Source organism: Dermacentor albipictus, chromosome 5, assembly GCF_038994185.2.
Source record: "Dermacentor albipictus isolate Rhodes 1998 colony chromosome 5, USDA_Dalb.pri_finalv2, whole genome shotgun sequence".
Taxonomy (NCBI): Eukaryota; Metazoa; Arthropoda; class Arachnida; order Ixodida; family Ixodidae; genus Dermacentor; species Dermacentor albipictus.
The window spans coordinates 34,182,702-34,200,910 of record NC_091825.1 but is presented as its reverse complement, the minus strand read 5'-3'; the positions used below and the strand labels follow the sequence as shown (position 1 = coordinate 34,200,910).

At 44.9% G+C, this 18,209-nt stretch overlaps 1 protein-coding gene across 2 annotated transcripts in view; it reads right to left on the bottom strand.

Annotated features, from left to right (window-relative positions):
- Positions 1–18,209, bottom strand: part of LOC135908084 (juvenile hormone acid O-methyltransferase-like) — a 178,468-nt gene that overhangs the window by 113,652 nt on the left and 46,607 nt on the right. Inside the window, exon 1 of one of the 2 annotated variants that reach the window (XM_065439830.1) lies at positions 15,190–15,272. The exons of the other annotated variant lie outside the window; for it this stretch is intronic. The gene's annotated coding sequence lies outside the window, so the exon portion shown is untranslated. Of the gene's footprint in view, positions 1–15,189; positions 15,273–18,209 lie in introns of those variants that run through there. 2 annotated transcript variants of the gene reach the window in all.

The window sequence follows — 18,209 nt, the reverse complement described above, 5'->3', positions numbered from 1 at the left end:
GCCTCCGCCGTGCCCACTGGTCGTGATCCGTGCACTGCAGTCCTTTAAGTACACCCATGTAGGAGACGTAGATGACGTTGGTGTCACGTGAACGTCTGGCGTAGCTCTCCAACCGCGCAGGCTCCATAGACAATCGTCGGCACCATGAATCGATGTGTCAAACCCGGCAACTTGATGCGCAGTCGTAGTGGCATTTGGTTGATTGTCGGTGTTCAGTTCCTCGGCCGGTACAGGTGAAAAAGTGAAAAGGACGGCCTGCACAATAAACAAGAAGGGATTCGTGAGACGCATGGTCTCGGTGCCTCCGCCGTGCCCAATCATCAGATGTTTCGCCAGAGTTTTTAAGGAGCGTCATGACTGAAGATTTACCTCGATGCATAAGGAAGAGAGGTGGTTTTCTAGGTAGCCAGAGATGAAATATTGCCATGTAGAATGCCCAGAAAGCATTATCCGAAAATATTGTTTTTTGTGAGTTGTGGCTGTAAACAAAGTCTAAGCAAGTGCACCTTCTTGTTATTCACAGCTGCAACCGAGCTTCGACTCACCTGAGCTAACAGCTTTTTCAAGTATGCCTGTCTGCCCTCTCATTAGGCTTATATTCGCAGCTTGTAACTCGTTCTCAGGATAAGCCCCTTCGTGCATGACAATGACGGTTTCTGTCTTTTCGGCAATTAAAGGCCTAATTAGACTTGCAATCAAGAGAGGGAAAAGAATGCGGAGAAAGGCAGTGAGGTTAACCAGAGGTAGTTCTGGTTGGCTACCCTGCACGGGGGGAAAGCTTAAGGGGGATAAAAAGAGAAAAAGAGTGGAAGGGGGAGATAGAGAGACAGAGATTTGAGCACAAACAAAGTGAGTACACTATAGAGCAGTAGGGGGCGGCATTCTTAAAGTCTATCGTGAAGCCACGCCGACCGTAGGGTCCTTATTAACGCGAGTAAGGCCTTCAATGTGGGTGTTCTTTCGGAGCACTGACCTAAAGCATTGAGTTCTAATAGTGGATGATTCTCCAACTGGACCAGTACTCTGCACATCACTTGTCTCTGGGCACTATATCGCGGGCAGATACAGATAATATGTGCGAGCGTCTCATTGATGTTGCATGCGTCGCACGTGGGACTGTTGACTATTCCAATGAGGAAAGCATATGACGTCGTAAAGGCAACGCCTAGCCGGAGACGGTATAGCATGGTCTGTTCACGTCGTGGTAACCCAGGCCGGAGGTGCATCCGTATGTCCGGAGGCAGCGAACGCAAACGGCACATGGTGAAAACATTCCAGTTCCATAGGGGCAATGTAAAATCACGGGACATCAATCGCAGCCAAGCCGCAGCGTTTGTTCGCGAAAACGAATGAAGACTCGTTGACCACTTTTATCTGGAGACCGGGTGGCTTCGTCCGCGTAGTCATTCCCGCTGTTGTTACAATGTCTTGGAAGCCATAGAAAGATTACCTTGTGTCCCTTGTCATGGCGCCTATGATATATGTGTCGAATTTCTGAGGCCAGGTGTTCATTGGGTCCGTGGTGCATTGGGCTTTGCGTGCACTGAAAGGCTGCCTCGGAGTCACTAAAGACTGGACCTTGTTGCGGTGGCTACTGCTTAATGAAATCAAGTGCGGCACGAAGTGCCGCAAGTTCTGCAGCCGCTGATGTGGTCACACATGAAGTTCTTAATTTGATTACTTCAGATTTTGCCGGAATGATGACTGCGGCAGCACTGCTGTGGAGTTTTACCGAACCATCTGTGTAGACGCGTTGCCGCAATCTATACACGCTGTGAATGCGTTCCAAAGACGCTTGTTTCAACATTGCAACGGCACGCCAGCTTTGTTTCTGATGCCTGGAATTGTCAACTGCACATGCGGACGGTGCAGACACCGCAATGGGTCTGATAATTGTGTAGCAGGTTTAAATTGTGACGGCAAGTAGGACTGATGACTTACAACACTTTTGGCAAAAGTTGAATGTGGCCTTTTTGCTGGCGAGCATGCAAGATGGTGCGAGGAAATCCGAGGCAGGTGTCGGATGTGTGCTCTCAGGATGTCTGTATCAATGTAGACAGTCAAAGGAGCGTCTCTGGCTATGGCCACTGTCGCAATTGATGACGTAGTTTTGGTGAGACCGAGACGAGATCTGAGGGCTTGTGCTTGCCCGCTCTGCAGTATGCGGATATTTGTAGTGCAAGTATTTCCTAGTACAAGTAAGCTGTGCCGCAGGAGACCCCAAAAGAGTGCTTTATTTAGTTGCAACATTGATTGTACTGTTGCGTCCCATGACTTCCCGCCGAAAATCGCAAGAAGATCCACAATGGCGGCCAAACACATTGTCAGGTACGACAGGTGAGGGCTTCAAAACAAGTCTATATCAATGATGACGCCAAGAAATCGGTGCGCTGGTCTATATTGTATATTTTGGTCATTAATCCGCTAAGCATACGGGGCCATCGCTTTGCGAGTAAAAGCAACGAGTACACATTTCTCAGCTGAAAGCTCAAGGCCTTGTCTTTTTAGGTATGTTGACACAGCCGTTGAAGCTTTCTGAAGTCGTGCGCGGACTTGTACACGGTCACGCCTGTAGCTCATATGCAAATGTCGCCTGTATATACGGATAGCTGAACAGTTTGCGGTAACGGATCAGCTAGACCAACGAGCACCAATTTAAAAAGGGTAGGGCTGAGTACTCCGCCTTGCGGTATACCACGACTGGTATAGCTAGACGGCCTTGGTCCGTCTTCACTCAAAATAAAGAACGATCTGCTATTCAAATAGTTGCCTATCGAGCGAAAGGTGAGTCCACCAATCCGTACAGCTTCTAAGGCGGCCAGAATTGCATGATGGTCTACGTTGTTGCACGCCCCTTTAACATCAAGGAATAGGGCCGCAGTGATTTGTTTCAGATGTTTCTGGTGTTATACGTATGTTACAAGGTCGGCTACGCTGTCTATTGACGAGCGGCCGCGTCGAAAACCAACCGTTACCTCTGGAGAGATGTTTTAAAATTGCAAGTACCATTCTAACCGTGTAGGATCATTCTCTTCATTACCTTGCCGGCAAAGCTGGCCAGTGCTATTGAACGGTAAGATAAGAATTCCAATGGGGATTTGCCAGCTTTGAGGAGTGGAACAAGCCGACTGGATTTCCACGTGGTAGGGACTAGGCCGTCACGCCATGATGCGTTGTAGAAGCCAAGAAGGGCATCTCAGGCCTCTTGAATAAGGTTTGCAAGCGCAGAGTATGTGATGCCATCGGGACCTGGTGGCGAAAATCGGCTGCACCCAGCAAGTGCGGCCTCCAGTTCTTCTATGGAGAAAGAAGCGTCCATACAAGGATCTTGGGAGCAAGCGGGGACAATCGGATTAGGCGTGCAAGGTGAATACGGGAACCCCTGACCCGTGATCCTCTTGCAGTAATATTCGGCTACGTCGACTTCTCGGCGTCCTTGATATAGGGCTAGATATTTAAATGGACGGCGCTGTTGAGGAGCTGTTCGAAGTCTGCGGATTGTTCTCCAGACAACCGACAGAGGTATACGTGGATTGAGACTCACAAAAGTATTTACAGCGTTGATTTTGCAGTACAGCAAAGTGACGCTGAATTTCGTTTGGAATGCCTCTGGCCTCTCTAAGTTCGTAGACCGGTTTAGTTTGTCTGTACCATCGCTCCGCTCACCGGCGGATTGCATGGAGGCTCAGTATTCCCGCATCAAAATCTGTGCATTTCTCTAATGGTCGAAATGAACACATAGCATTCTGAATATTCTTGGCGATCTCAAGTTCTAGTGTGGACGAAACGCCTTCGTGGCAGGCGCCTTCCATAAGGGATTTAAACACGGGCCAGTCTATTGTTGTTTAAAATTTGATAGAATGGATTTGGTTAGGCCATTTATCTTCAAGTAGGTAGGAATGTGGTCGCTTCCGTGGGTTTCTATATCCGCGAACTAAGGGACGCGGCGCGTGAGGCATCGCGAGGCAAAAGCCAAGTCTGAACAACTAAAGTACGTCCGGCCGCGCAAAAATGTGGGACTGCCATCGTTTAGACAGCAAAGTTCATGGTTGCAAGCAAAGGACACGAGGTTTCTTCCTTCGGAATTTATCTTGTTGCTTCTCCAAAGTGAATGATGCGCCAGGAAATCCCCAACAACAATCCATTGACCAGGAGTCGCATCTATAATGCCACTCAGTCTCTGTCTAAAGAACGAACTTGATGGAGAAAGGTAAGCGCCCACTAAAGTAAACGCAAGTTTCAATTTTTTCACGGTCAAACAGACATACTGATTACTGGCATGTGGCCGCACTGGATGAACAACGTAAGTCAGTTGGACGATCATATGTGCACGATCACTTTGCTAATGTCATTACAAGCCGGTAACACATAAGTTTCATGGCCTGAGATCCGGACGGGTTTCTGTACGTTCGGTTCACAGACGACAATAATGTGGAATTGATCGGTGAAAACGTAATTGCGAAAATCAGCAATACGGGATTTCAGCCGACGGGCATTCCATTGCATATTACACGTTTCCTTGACTCGACTTAAGAACGGCTGACGCGGTAGAGCCATTGTGGTTGCTACTTGAGGCTCGGAAGAACCGGATGTAGGCTGTCCAGAACTTGTAGTGCAACTCGACCAGATGGTGTTTGCATGTCGTTTATCACCATGCGAATGACTTTCATTAGATATTTGATTATGGTGATTACTTTATTGTCTTGGGACCTCACACGTGATCTGTGCCCTCATTGGTGCATCAGTAGTCGACCATCAATCTTTGTAACCTAATGTCGGAAGTGCAGGCCAGTCGTTTGCAGTAGACGTATTCAGTGCGTCACCAGACACCCTGTTGTTAGTGTGGGTAAGCGTCTTTGGAGCACCAGCTGCAGGAAGTAGCGTCTGTTTTTCGACGGTATCAGTATTTCTAGTTGACGAAGCTTGTCTGCGGTGGCGGCGGAAACGACGCCGTCGCATTCTGGCGGCGGCCTCTCTGGGAGTTAAGTTGTCTCTCACCATTTGTTTTAGGACTTTCAGCTCTGTCATGTGTCTCGGGCAGTCTTTAGACGATGCTTCATGGGGACCAGAGTAATTGGCACACTTGAAGTGAGTCGCACGGCAAGCACAAGCCTGAGCTGCTCAGAACACGTTGGGCATACGCTCGGATTTTTGCATATGCCGCTGACATGCCCGATCTTCAAACAATTAGGGCACTGTAGTGGTCTTGTAACGAACGGTCACACTGAAGGACAAAAAAATTCAACCTTCACGTGGGACGGCAAGTTACCTCCCTCGAAGGTTATCCTCACACAGAGTGATTCTCCTTGGCAACGGATTTCAATTATAGTTGCATCTGCTGTGGCGGGTTAGCCCAAAATATCAGAACGTTGTCCTTGATTGACTCATCGATATCATAAATCACGCCTGTTGTAGTATCGCTGTCCTGTGGTATTATGGTACGAATTATCGTGCCCAGCATTTTGACTGTACTCAAGATATGCAATGCTGCTCTGTTCTTCACATCAACCGCGATAATGTTCTCACGGGTTTAAATTCTCATATCCGTAATCTCATTTGGAACAAGAACCTCCGGTGTGACAGATAGGGCTTGCCTGTTTTGATGATTCAAGTCGTCGGTCGGCGCCTCGGGCAAGAAGAGGATGGTATGAGCTGTGTCATTTGCCTTTTCCGTCGGCGTCGTCCTTGTTAAAGACGAGGAAGCAGTGACGATTCTCCTCTTTCATTTTTGCCTCACAACTGTCAAGTAGTCGCCGTGGTACAGAGTAAGCAGAGTAGTACAGCAAGGTCTCCTCGCTGCCTATGCCACCCATCAGGTGATTGCGCTTCCCCGGAGTGCTCGACGCTGTGACGTCGGTCTCCTCCGGACGTCTAGCTGACTCCGCTTCTATCACCGAAGGTCTCGGGAGTGGCGCCTCCCTAAAACACGCAAGAACACCCGTAAAATGAGAGCAGTGGAAAACGCGGTTCCGCACAAGAGGCACTCCTTCGTCACCTCCAAGTACACAAAGGCATTACCCATACTCTTGTTGCCAGACCTTCCTTTGAACGCGCTTACGACGCTTTACCCGTCGGCGACGCACCTTGCCTTCTCAGAAGCCTAAGGAACCCCGTCAAAAACAGTGCGTGCCACTGTCAGGAGCACTGTAGACCTCAGTGTTGGCTCGAAGCAGAATTTCGGGCCCAACGCTAAGGTTTTCAAATGGGTCGCATGCAAGGCAGCTTCATACAGGACGACTACCTTGCCGTGAGGCGCCTTTGTCTTTTTCTTCTTTAGAAGCGTATTCCAGACAAACTCAAAAGGAATTCTGTGCTATGTGACTTTCTTCTACACAAATATTTGTACAGGTGCATCTTCCTTCTTCCTGCCTATGATATCGTCTTAACCATGTCTTAATACACGGTCGAAATGGCGCGCAGAATCCAGCGAAACTTTCGTATCAGATGACGAATGAGGACGTATAAATCCGCTTACTGCGCAAGCTTTGGGATTGCCAGGTTGCGTAATAGAAGCTTCGACCGAGTGACATGGCACTCGCATTCGGCAATAGCCGAAATTACATTCAGCGCTCCTGCAGCTGAGTTCGTCTAAAAACGCCGACAATCCTCTAAAGCTATTGCGGATTGCTTTCAAATGTACGTGAAAAAACGTCAAGTCATCAAGGTAAAGCAGTCACGATGAACAGCTAAATTCTCGTAAAGGAGTGTACAGTAGACGCGGCAATGTTGCACAGGCTTTACGTATCCCCGCTGTAGATTTGGAGGTAACCTGCACAGACCATTTAAAGTGACAAAGTCGGTCGTCGCGCGATTGGTATATATATATATATATATATATATATATATATATATATATATATATATATATATATATATAGTGTGTATTGTCAATGATATGTTCCCCCTTCCCTCCCTTCCCTTAAGAAATAAATGGCATCATGTACGCAATTCAGTGCGCCTTCAGTACGCCAAAAATGGCACATGTCCTTTTTTGTTTTCATAGCGAAATTCTAGAAAGCAACGCAGAACGTCCCAATATTGCTCTTCATTTTGACCGGGACGACGAGTGAGCTGAGCGACTGGAGGATGGCTCAGTAATTTCCTTAGAAAAAATTATTCGCATCTCACGTGTGTGACGCACCGTTCAACTTCTGACACGCGATAAAGCCCTCTGTAGATAGGAGGAGCTTCCTTATCGTGAATCGGATGGGTCACTACATTGGTGCGCCCCAGCAGACAATCTCCGAAGCCACATAATTCGTTGTATGCAATAAAATTAATAATTCAGGTAATAAACTCTGCGCGCATGCGGGCTCATTTGGAGCGCGCAGCTTTCTCGCGAACGACCGATGCTTGCTGAACGAGCGGTTTGCCTACGCTGCAGTACTGAAGACTGCAGAATCGCTGCAGTATTATTTGTCGGCCTTTAGGCATAAGAAGCGTACTTTGCATCAACGTAGCTAATAAAACAGGCGTCTCAGCTTAAGCTTTCTACGACCCTTCCATTTACGCAGTCGCATTTTGTTTAAGGAAACGCCGGGAAGTGCAAGCAGAAACGTTCAATAACGATAACGTACCAATGTTGTCGCTATAGCTACCTCATAGCGTACCAAACATAGCGTACCAAGCGTTTCAGGTGGAGGCCTGCATTTACATTTACATATTTCTTATTATCGTATGAAGAAATAATTTTTACGTTTTTCTTCTATGTGAAACTACGGACTAGTTTCCTTCGGCCAGCACATCACTTAATGAGCTTGTGAGCCTCTACCTTGACAAAATCGATATGGCTGCCAAACGATGTACCCGTGTACGGATAGATAAACTTGCTGTTCAGTCTGCGCGACTCGCCTTTTCAGCTGTTTGTCGCCCACCGTATGGTAATGTCGCCGCCGATTTCATTCATGTATTTGAATGCAAAGCCACGTTTCTCCCCGCAAATTATTTGATATGTTTAGGCGGAGATTTCAACACTGATTAGAATAGTGACAGCTGTGGACATAACACGTTTAGCCTACCTCTCAGAGCACAGGCGCGGAAAAGGCAATTGACAACCCCACGTGCGTTACAGATACGTCTTCATCGAAACTACACAAAATGATCACGAATCATGCCAATGCATTCTGCTCTGGCCGCTTTGCCAATAAAATCCGTGGTGACTTGCCTGTCTTGCAAAGTGCTAACACACGTTTTCGCCAAAACAGGCCACTGCGAGGTAATCTCGGAGGATAGACTTTACATATATATATATATATATATATATATATATATATATATATATATATATATATATATATATATATATATATGTGTGTGTGTGTGTGTGTGTGTGTGTGTGTGTGTGTGTGTGTGTGTCTGTGTGTAAGAGAAGTGTTGCGTTGGCCGACTGGAACACATATCCACCAAATCCACTTCTCAGGAAGCCTACAACGCGGTCATCACGATTTTTTTCGATTTATAATAAAAGCTTTCCCATCATTCGCCTTATGCCTACAGGGAAGACAAGAAAACCCTAAATAAAGCATCGGCTTATCCGTCTCGTCAAAAATGAATACAAACTGTTTGCTACATTTATAAAAACCTAAAAACCGTATCATTCCGCCAATTAGATTTCATATAGATTGAAGAGTGAGCTTCGATCTGCTACGGACTACTATCATAACTTATTCGACAGAAACCTATACGAAGTTTTATTCAAAGTGCAGTATTTTCTAGTACACCGTAAGAGAAGGGCAAAAGGCAATATGCTTGATGGGGCGCTCTCCCAAAAAATAAGTCATAGCATTTGACAGACAACAGCAAGAAAGCGCCACCACACAGCGAACATAAAGCAAGGTCAGTTTCGCATTATGCAAACATGCATTGAATAAGATTGTGTAATACTTACAGTTGCATGGCACTGACAATGAATGCGTGTGCAACTTTTCGCTATGTAGCAATCACTACGTAACGCTCTCTTTGTAAGCCTTAAAAGAGGTACCCTTGTTGATGAGGTTATCAATGTGCTTGTTTGTGTTAAGCTGCACAAGTTGAAATTCGAACTTTGGCGTTCGATAGTTCGTTGTGATCTGTGGTGTTTTTCGAGAGAGAGACATGCCGAGAGAGAGACATGGATGTGATTTTAAATTTGAAAAAATTTTCCCTTTATTATTAGGAGCATGATAGTGACCCGGTGCAGCGGTGGCGTAGACGTAGAACACCCGCCTCGCGTGCAAGAGGTCCGTGGTTCGAATCCCGGTGCCAGCAATTTTCCACCGGATTAAAAAAAAATCCGCTTCTTGATAAAATTGCGTAAACAGGCCTGGAGTGTGGCCTGATCCCGGTGACCAGAACCGGTAACGCACTGCCTCACCAGAGCAGGATTGGCCACCCTGGTGCAGCACTTGGCCACAACCTCCTATATGAACACAACAATCAAACCCCGGCCCTCAGTCCCCAGCAGCTGAGAAGCAACTAACCACGGCGACGGTCACACCTGCGACGCAGCAGAGGGTGCTAAGAATCCCTGGCTCCGGACAGGCCGCCATTGGAATACGAACCTGGCAACGTTTAACGCTAGAACGTTACCTAGTGAGGCCAGTCTAGCAGTGCTATTGGAGCAAATAGCGGGCATTAAATGGGATATATATAATAGGGCTCAGTGAAGTTAGGAGGCCAAAAGAAGCATATACGGTGCTGAAAAGCGGGCACGTCCTGTGCCACCGGGGCTTAGCGGAGAGACGAGAACTAGGAGTCGGATTCCTGATAAATAAGAATATAGCTGGTAACATACAGGAATTCTATAGCATGAACGAGAGGGTGGCAGGTCTTGTTGTGAAACTTAATAAGAGGTACAAAATGAAGGTTGTACAAGTCTACGCCCTTACATCCAGTCATGATGACCAGGAAGTCGAGAGCTTCTATGTGAACGTGGAATCGGTGATGGGTAGAGCGAAAATAAAATACAGTATACTAATGGGCGAATTTAATGCCAAGGTAGGCAAGAAGCAGGCTGGAGACAAGGCAGTGGGGGAATGTGGCATAGGCACTAGGAATAGCAGGGGAGAGTTATTAGTAGAGTTTGCGGAACAGAATAATATGTGGATAATGAATACCTTCTTCCGCAAGCGGGATAGCCGAAAGTGGACGTGGAGGAGCCCGAACTGCGAGACTAGAAATGAAATAGACCTCGTACTCTGCGCTAACCCCTGGTACCATACAACATGTGGACGTGCTCAGTTAGGTGCGCTGCAGTGACCATAGGATGGTGAGAACTCGAATTAACATAGACCTGAGGAGGGAACGGAAGAAACTCGCACATAAGAAGCCGATCAATGATTAGCGGTAAGAGGGAAAATAGAGGAGTTCCAGATCAAGATACAGAATAGGCATTCGGCTTTAACTCAGGAAGAGGACCTTAGTGTTGAAGCAATGGACGACAATCTTGTTGGCACCATTAAGGGGTGCGCAATGGAAGTCAGTGGCAGCTCCGTTAGGCAGGATACCAGTAAACTATCGTATGAGACGAAAGATCTGATCAAGAAACTCCAATGTATGAAAGCCTCTAACCCTACAGCTAGAATAGAACTGGCAAAGCCTTCGAAGTTAATCAACTAGCGTAAGACAGCTGACATAAGGAAGTATAATATGGATAGAATTGAACATGCTCTCAGGAACGGTGGAAGCCTAAAAGCAGTGAAGAAGAAACTAGGAATTGGCAAGAATCAGTTGTATGCGTTAAGAGACAAAGCCTGCAATATCATTACTAATATGGATGAGATAGTTCAAGTGGCTGAGGAGTTCTATAGCGATTTATACAGTACCAGTGTTACCCACGACAATAATAGAAGATAAAATAGCCTAGAGGAATTCGAAATCCCACAAGTAACACCGGAAGAAGCAAAGAAAGCCTTGGGAGATATGCAAAGGTGGAAGGCAGCTGGGGAGGATCAGGTAACAGCAGATTTGTTGAAGGATGGTGGGCAGATTGTTCTAGATAAACTGGCCACGCTGTATACGCAATGCCTCATGAACTCGAGCGTACCGGAACCTTGGAAGAACGCTAACAATAATCCTAATCCATAAGAAAGGGGGCGCGAAAGACTTGAAAAATTATAGACCGATCAGCTTACTGTCAGTTGCCTACAAACTATTTACTAAGGTAATCGCAAATAGAATCAGGAACACCTTAGACTTCTGTCAAGCAAAAGACCAGGCAGGATTCCCTAAAGGCTACTCAACAATAGATTATATTCACACTATCAATCAGGTGATAGAGAAATGTGCGGAATATAACCAACCCTTATATATAGCTTTCATTGATTACGAGAAAGCGTTTGATTCTGTCGAAACCTCAGCAGTCATGGAGGCATTACGGAATCAGGGTGTAGACGAGCCGTATGTAAAAATACTCAAAGATATCTATAGCGGTTCGACAGCCACCATAGTCCTCCATAAGCAAAGCAACAAAATCCCAATAAAGAAGGGCGTCAGGCAGGGAGATACGATCTCTCCAATGCGGTTCACAGCGTGTTTACAGGAGATATTCAGAGACGTGGATTGGGAAGAATGGGGGATAAAAGTTAATGGGGAATACCTTAGTAACTTGCGATTCGCTGATGATATTGCCTTGCTTAGTAACTCAGGGGACCAATTGCAATGCATGCTTACTGACCTGGAGAGGCAAAGCAGAACAGTGGGTCTAAAATTAATCTGCAGAACACTAAAGTAATGTTTAACAGTCTCGGAAGAGAACAGCAATTTACAATAGGTAGCGAGTCACTGGAAGTGTTAAGGAAATACATCTGCTTAGGGCAGGTAGTAACGGTGGATCCGGATCATGATACGGAAATATCAGAAGAATAAGAATGGTCTGGGGTGCGTTTGGCATGCACCCCAGATCGGACACAGCATGTCGCCATTATCCCTCAAGAGAAAAGTGTATAACAGCTGTGTCTTACCAGCACTCACGTGCGGCGTAGAAACCTGGAGGCTTACGAAAAGGGTTCTACTGAAATTGAGGACGAGTAACGAGCTATGGAAAGGAGAATGATGGGTGTAACGTTAAGGGTTAAGAAAAGAGCAGATTGGGTGAGAAAACAAACGCGAGTTAATGACATCTTAGTTGAAATCAAGAAAAAGGAATGGGCATGGGCAGGACATGTAATGAGGAGGGAAGATAACCGATGGTCATTAAGAGTTACAGACTGGATTCCAAGGGAATGGAATCGTAGCAGGGGGCGGCAGAAAGTTAGGTGGCCGGATGAGATTAAGAAGTTTGCAGGGACGACATGACCACAATTAGTACACAACCGTGGTTGTTGGAGAAGTATGGGAGAGGTCTTTGCCTTGCTGTGGGCGCAACCGGGCTGATAATGATAATGATGTTAATAATGATAGTGACACGTGCACTTGTTTATCTTTCTCGGCTGACCGTCTTTTCACCGTCTAATGTTATCGCTCAGCGCAGGACGCCCCCGCCTGTATTGGAAGTTCCTCGAATGTTATCGATGGTTCTATCCACTGCCTGTTGCCACCGAACCATGTGTAATCTGATTGTATGCGCGACGGGAATTGTGTAGTGCGTTCTGGAAGACACGAGGGCACAAGCGATTACTCTGGTACATCCGATGGCTCATGTATAAAAGCCAAATCGGTTGACTGGCTGATCAAATTTTCGCCGATCGCCGATGTGTCCACCACTATTGTTGTGCTTTGAGTGTAGCCTGTCTTTCTGGGCACAGGTTCACTCAAGAAAGAGTTAGTTATGCCATTCAGTTACGCTACTGTCTTGTTGACAATCACTACCACGTGACAATATGACTCTCTTGCATATCGGTAGACTTATATTTCTTTTACATTTATTTTACATAGGCAAATAAAATGTGTAGTGGTGCTCTGGGAATATCACATGCTGGCGGCAGTTCTCATTGCCCTCTTTTGAAGGATAAAGATTGAATTCAAGTTTGTATTAGTCATATAATTCCAGGCCAACGAAAACTGATGCAAATGAATCTGAATGAGCGTAAAGTTGTTTCTTTAGACATAGAGGAAGGAGGCACATAAATGTCCGAATTATTCCCACAGATCGAGAAACTTTTGATCGGATATTTCTTACGTGTTCTGTCCATGAAACTTTTTGATGGATACTGACACCAAGAAATTTGGCCGATGAGACACTTTCAGTTACGCTGGGAAAACGTGTGAAATCGCGATTATTACTAACGTGTCTGTCTCTCTTTTGCACCTATTTGCACAGAGCCATATTTCCCATTCACTTAACTATGCATTCGCATTCTTGGTTATAGGGTCCGCGCTGCACCCGGGAAAAGTACGTTAGTGTCGTCTGCGTACAATGCCATTTTGGGTGTACTCGGAGTGTTCACTATATCGTTGATGGACAAAAGAACAGTGTAGGCACACCAAAGTCGACAGATTTGAAAGGTGAAGAAAAGCCATTTAGTTGTTTGCATTGCAATGTAGAGGTTAATCAACTAGCTCTTTCACAAAATTACAATTCACTTTCTTTTTGGGAAGCCATATCATTCCGGTGCAATAGGGTTATTCCTATGCAGAATATTAATCAGCCTGATGTTTAAATATATTAAGCAATTTTAGAGAATATGGACCAGGTAGATAGAGGGTAAATAATTGTTAAGATCCTCATGACTGCCATTTCTATGGATGACACACACCCTCGCAATTTTAACTCTTCATTAGATTTTCGAAGTAGAAGCATTTGATTACACTTATGCGGATATATTGGTGCTATTATAGAATATATTGCTTTTATGGCTTCAGCATTAACATTGTCAATTCTGGTGAAGGTATTGTTGTTTAGTTTCGCAATATAGGCTTCAGTTTCTCTTGTGGTTGTGGGAGCAAAAAAAAGTGTTTTCTATATAATAAATGTTGTAAAATGCCTGGGGTTGGTGTAAATGTCGCGGTTAGTATTGACTTTTACTACTTGTATAAAATCACCCTTAAATTTGTTCTCTAGGATTTGACCTGCATGCTACGTACCATCTCGCAAAATCACCTTTTGGATTATCCAGATTGTTGTTGATAGCAATATATTCAACGCTTTCTATATTTGTTGAGAAAAGAATTCATCAGCAAAGTTTTTTGCATAGTGTTCTTCCTTCACCTATATTTAGATATGGGGCTAACTTATATCTGGTTTCCTTGAATAGTTTCTAAGGTATGTAGATCTCTATTCTTTAAAAACAAACTAGAGAGCCTGTTTTCATCCTGTATTCTTTTACAAAATTCTTTAGACATTCAAGGCTTCTTCGCCTCTTTATATCTAGTGCGCCGTACCACAGTAAAAGTCGAGTCGTAGGCGCCAATTTTATATTATTTAAGAAAAACGCTGGCAGATGCCACGCCCCCTGGAAACCAATGTTATGCGAAGCAGGGTGCGGGGAGCCTATCAAGTTAGCGTAGCCGGCTGTTTCACGACCCACATGACATGCATGTCATGACATTCATGTGATGACCTGCAATATATGCTCCTGATACACTCTTGTCTTACAATGGTACATACCAATTTACCAATTTTGGTGGTTTTTACTTGGTGTACCAATTTTGGTACATACCAAGTTAACGAAACGACCATGAGAGCACCAAGACCTAGGCGGCTGTTTCATGACCTACATCACGCGCTGTCATGACCTGTAACTTATGCTCCTGATAAACTCTTGTCTTACTTTACCAATTTTGGTACGTACCAAGACTCAGGCGGCTGCTTCACGACCTGCATGACACGCATGTTATAACATTGTTTTCATGAGTGTATTATTTATATTCTTCACTGTAGTAAAGCTATGCCAATTTTGGTACATACCAAGTTAACGAAACGACCATGAGAGCACCATACTTAGGCGGCTGTGTCACGATATACATGACATGCATGTTATGGCATTCATATTATGACCAGCAATTTATGCTCATGACGCACTCTTCTCTTATTACGCCAATTTTGGTACATACCAAGTTTACGAAACGACCATGAGAGCATCAACACATAGGGGGCTAGATAGATAGACAGTGTCAAAGGGGCAAATATTTGCAAGATACGCTTCCAATCGATACAATAAGAAATTGATGGGTCTGTTAACATAGCACCGAGCCAACATGAGTAAGCGGGTGGAAATATTCGCACTCGGCAGCTACAAAAGTAGTTAATGAAATGAATTTAGAAGCACCCACCTGCGAAACAGAAGAAACGCTGCTTAGAAGCGCTCAACGTGAAGCTGACCACGCTGCCTATGCTACCGAATGCGAGCGTGTGAAAGAGACTCCCAGTAAACAATGAAGAAAGGTCGAAGGAAATGATGACGTCATTGACAGATGATAGCGGTCATGCGACCAGCGAGTGTAGAGTACCACTGTTCAATTTATCTTCGTGGGCTTGCTTGTCTGGCCCAAGGCTTGTCGCGGCAGCGATGAAATCTAGCGAGCCTTACCCAAGGACGTTAAAGAAGGAATGCTGCAGTTGAGGGAGCGCCTGTCAAGTGAAGCCGCCGCGTCGCCATCTTGTGTGGGGCAAATTCACGCCAGTCGCAACAAATTATGTATTTCGGGCCGTCGTGTCTCACCGTGCGCGGGGCTGTGCCGATCCCAAAATGAGCTAGCGCAATCGTGTGTTTTTGGGGAAGTTAACGTATAAGCAGTTCAGATGTTGGCGTTATCCTTCCCATTTAAATAAGGTGGCAGATTACCATTGTCTTGCTCTACAATAAAGGAAAATTTTATATTTGTGGCTCATCATCATTGCCATTATCATCAGCTTATTTTATGTCCACTGCAAGACGAAAGCCTCTCCCTGCGATTTTCAATTACCCCTATCCTGCGCCAATCGATTCTAACTAGGACCCGCAAATTTCCTAATTTCGTCTCAACACCTAGTCGTTTGCCGTCTTCTCCCGCGCTTGCCTTTTCTTGGTACCCATTCTGTCACCTAATGGTCCAATGGTTACCTAATCTGCGCATTACATGAACTGCCCATCGCCATTTTTTTCTCTTAATGTCTATTAGAATATCGTCTATACCCATTTGCTCTCTGATCCAAACCGCTCTCTTTCTGTTTCTTAAAATTATGCCTATCATTTTTCGTTCCATCGCTCTTTGCGTGGTCCTTAACTTGTTCTCAAGCTTCTTTGTCTGGCTCTAAGTCTGTGCCCATATGTCAGCACCGGTAAAATGCTCTGATTGTATACTTTCCTTTTCAATGATAACGGTAGGCTCTTAGTCAGGAGCTCACAATGTCGGCGTATGGGATCCATTTCATTTTTATTCTTCTGTGAATTTCCTCCTCATGGTCAGAGTTCCCTGTGATTAGTTGACCTAGGTAAACGTACTCCTTCACAGACTCTAGAGGCTGTCTTGCGATCTTGAGCTATTGTTCCCTTGCCCGGTTATTTGCCATTATTTTTGTCTTCTGCATATTAATGTTCAACCCCACCCTTACACTCTCCCTGTTAAGGTCCTCAATCATTTGCTATAACTCGTCCGCAGTGTTGCTGAATAGAACGATGTCATCGGCAAACCGAACGTTGCTGAGGTTTTCACCGTCGATCCTTACTCCTAAACCTTCCCAGTTTAACAGCTCGAATACATCATCCAAGTACGCAGTGAATGGCATTGTAGAGATTGAGTCACCTTCTCTGACCCCGTTTTTTATAGGCATCTTCCCATTTTTCTTGTGCAGAATTAAAGTGGCTGTGGAATATCTGGAGATATTTTCCACGGTATTTACGTGAGCGGTCTGCACTCCTTGATTCCGCAATGCCTTTTTGAATGCTGGGATCTCTACTTAATGAAAGGCTTTTTCGAAATCTATGAAAGCCATGAAGAGAGGCTCATTGTACTCTGTGGATATCTCGATAACCTGATTAATGACATGGATGTGACCCATTGTAGAGTATCCTTTCCTGAAGCCAGCCTGTTCCCTTGGTTGACTAAACTACTGTGTTACCCTTATTCTATTGGAGCTTATTTTGCTAAAAATTTTATATAATACTGGTAGTAAGCTAGTGGACCTATAATTTTTCAGTTCTTTGAGGTCTCCCTTTTTGTGGATTAGCATAATATTTGCATTCTTCCAGTTTTCTGGGAACCTTGCAGCCGATAGACACTCCGTATAGAGAGCCGACAATTTTCCTAGCGTTATGTATCCTCCATCTTTGATTAATCCGACTGTTATTCTGTCCTCTCCTGCGGTTTTTCCCTGTTTCATATCTTGCAGGGCCCTTGTGTCCTCGTCTCTACTTATAGGAGGAGTTTGTGCATACTGTTCATTATTGTTTTGAATAGAGTACTCCTGAGTCCTCTGAGTACTGTACAGGTAAGTACAGAATCCTTCCGCTGGTTTTAGTATACCTTCGAGATTGCTAATGATATTACCCTGCTTATCTTTCAGTGCATAAAATCTTGGTTTGTCCTATGCCAAGTTCTCTTCTCACTGATTTTAGGCTGCGTTTATTTTTTACGGCTTCTTCAGTCTTTCTCACGTTATAATTTCGAGTATCACTTATTTTCGTTTTGTTGAACAGCTTTGTCCGTTCCGCGAATTCTGTCTTATGTCCTGATTGGGAAACTTTCATTCTTTGGCGTTTCTTTATTAGGTCCTTTGTTACTTCGGAGACCTTACCTACTGAATGCCTTGGTGCCTTACCTCACACTTCAATTGCTGCTTCTGAAGCCAGCCTTGACACGGTTTCATTAAATACCTCTAGGTTATAATTATCACGCCTCTGTTCTAAGGCTGCATATATGTTTGCAAGTACCAGCCCAAAATGGTCTGCTTTTATCCTTACTGCCTCTAAACTGACCTGTTCTTTTATTGACCAATTTTACTTTCTCTCTGTTCAAATTGAGCTGAATCCTATCCCTCACTAACCTATGATCACTGCACTTTACCCTACCTATCACTTCTACATCCTGCACTATGCTGGGTTCAGCAGAAAGTAAGAAATCAATTTCATTTCTTGTTTCACCATAAGGGCTTTTCCAGGTCCACTTTCTTTTGCTACGTTTCCTCAAAAAGGTGTTCTTTATTCTCAGCTTATTCCTTTCTGTGAATTCTGCCAGCATCCTTCCTCTCGCATTTCTAGGATCAATGCCGTAGTTGCCGATTGCCTGTTCATCCACCTGGTTTTTCCCCACTTTTGCATTGAAGTCACGCGTTACTGCTGTATCCGGGATTTGCACTTTTCTCATCGGTAATT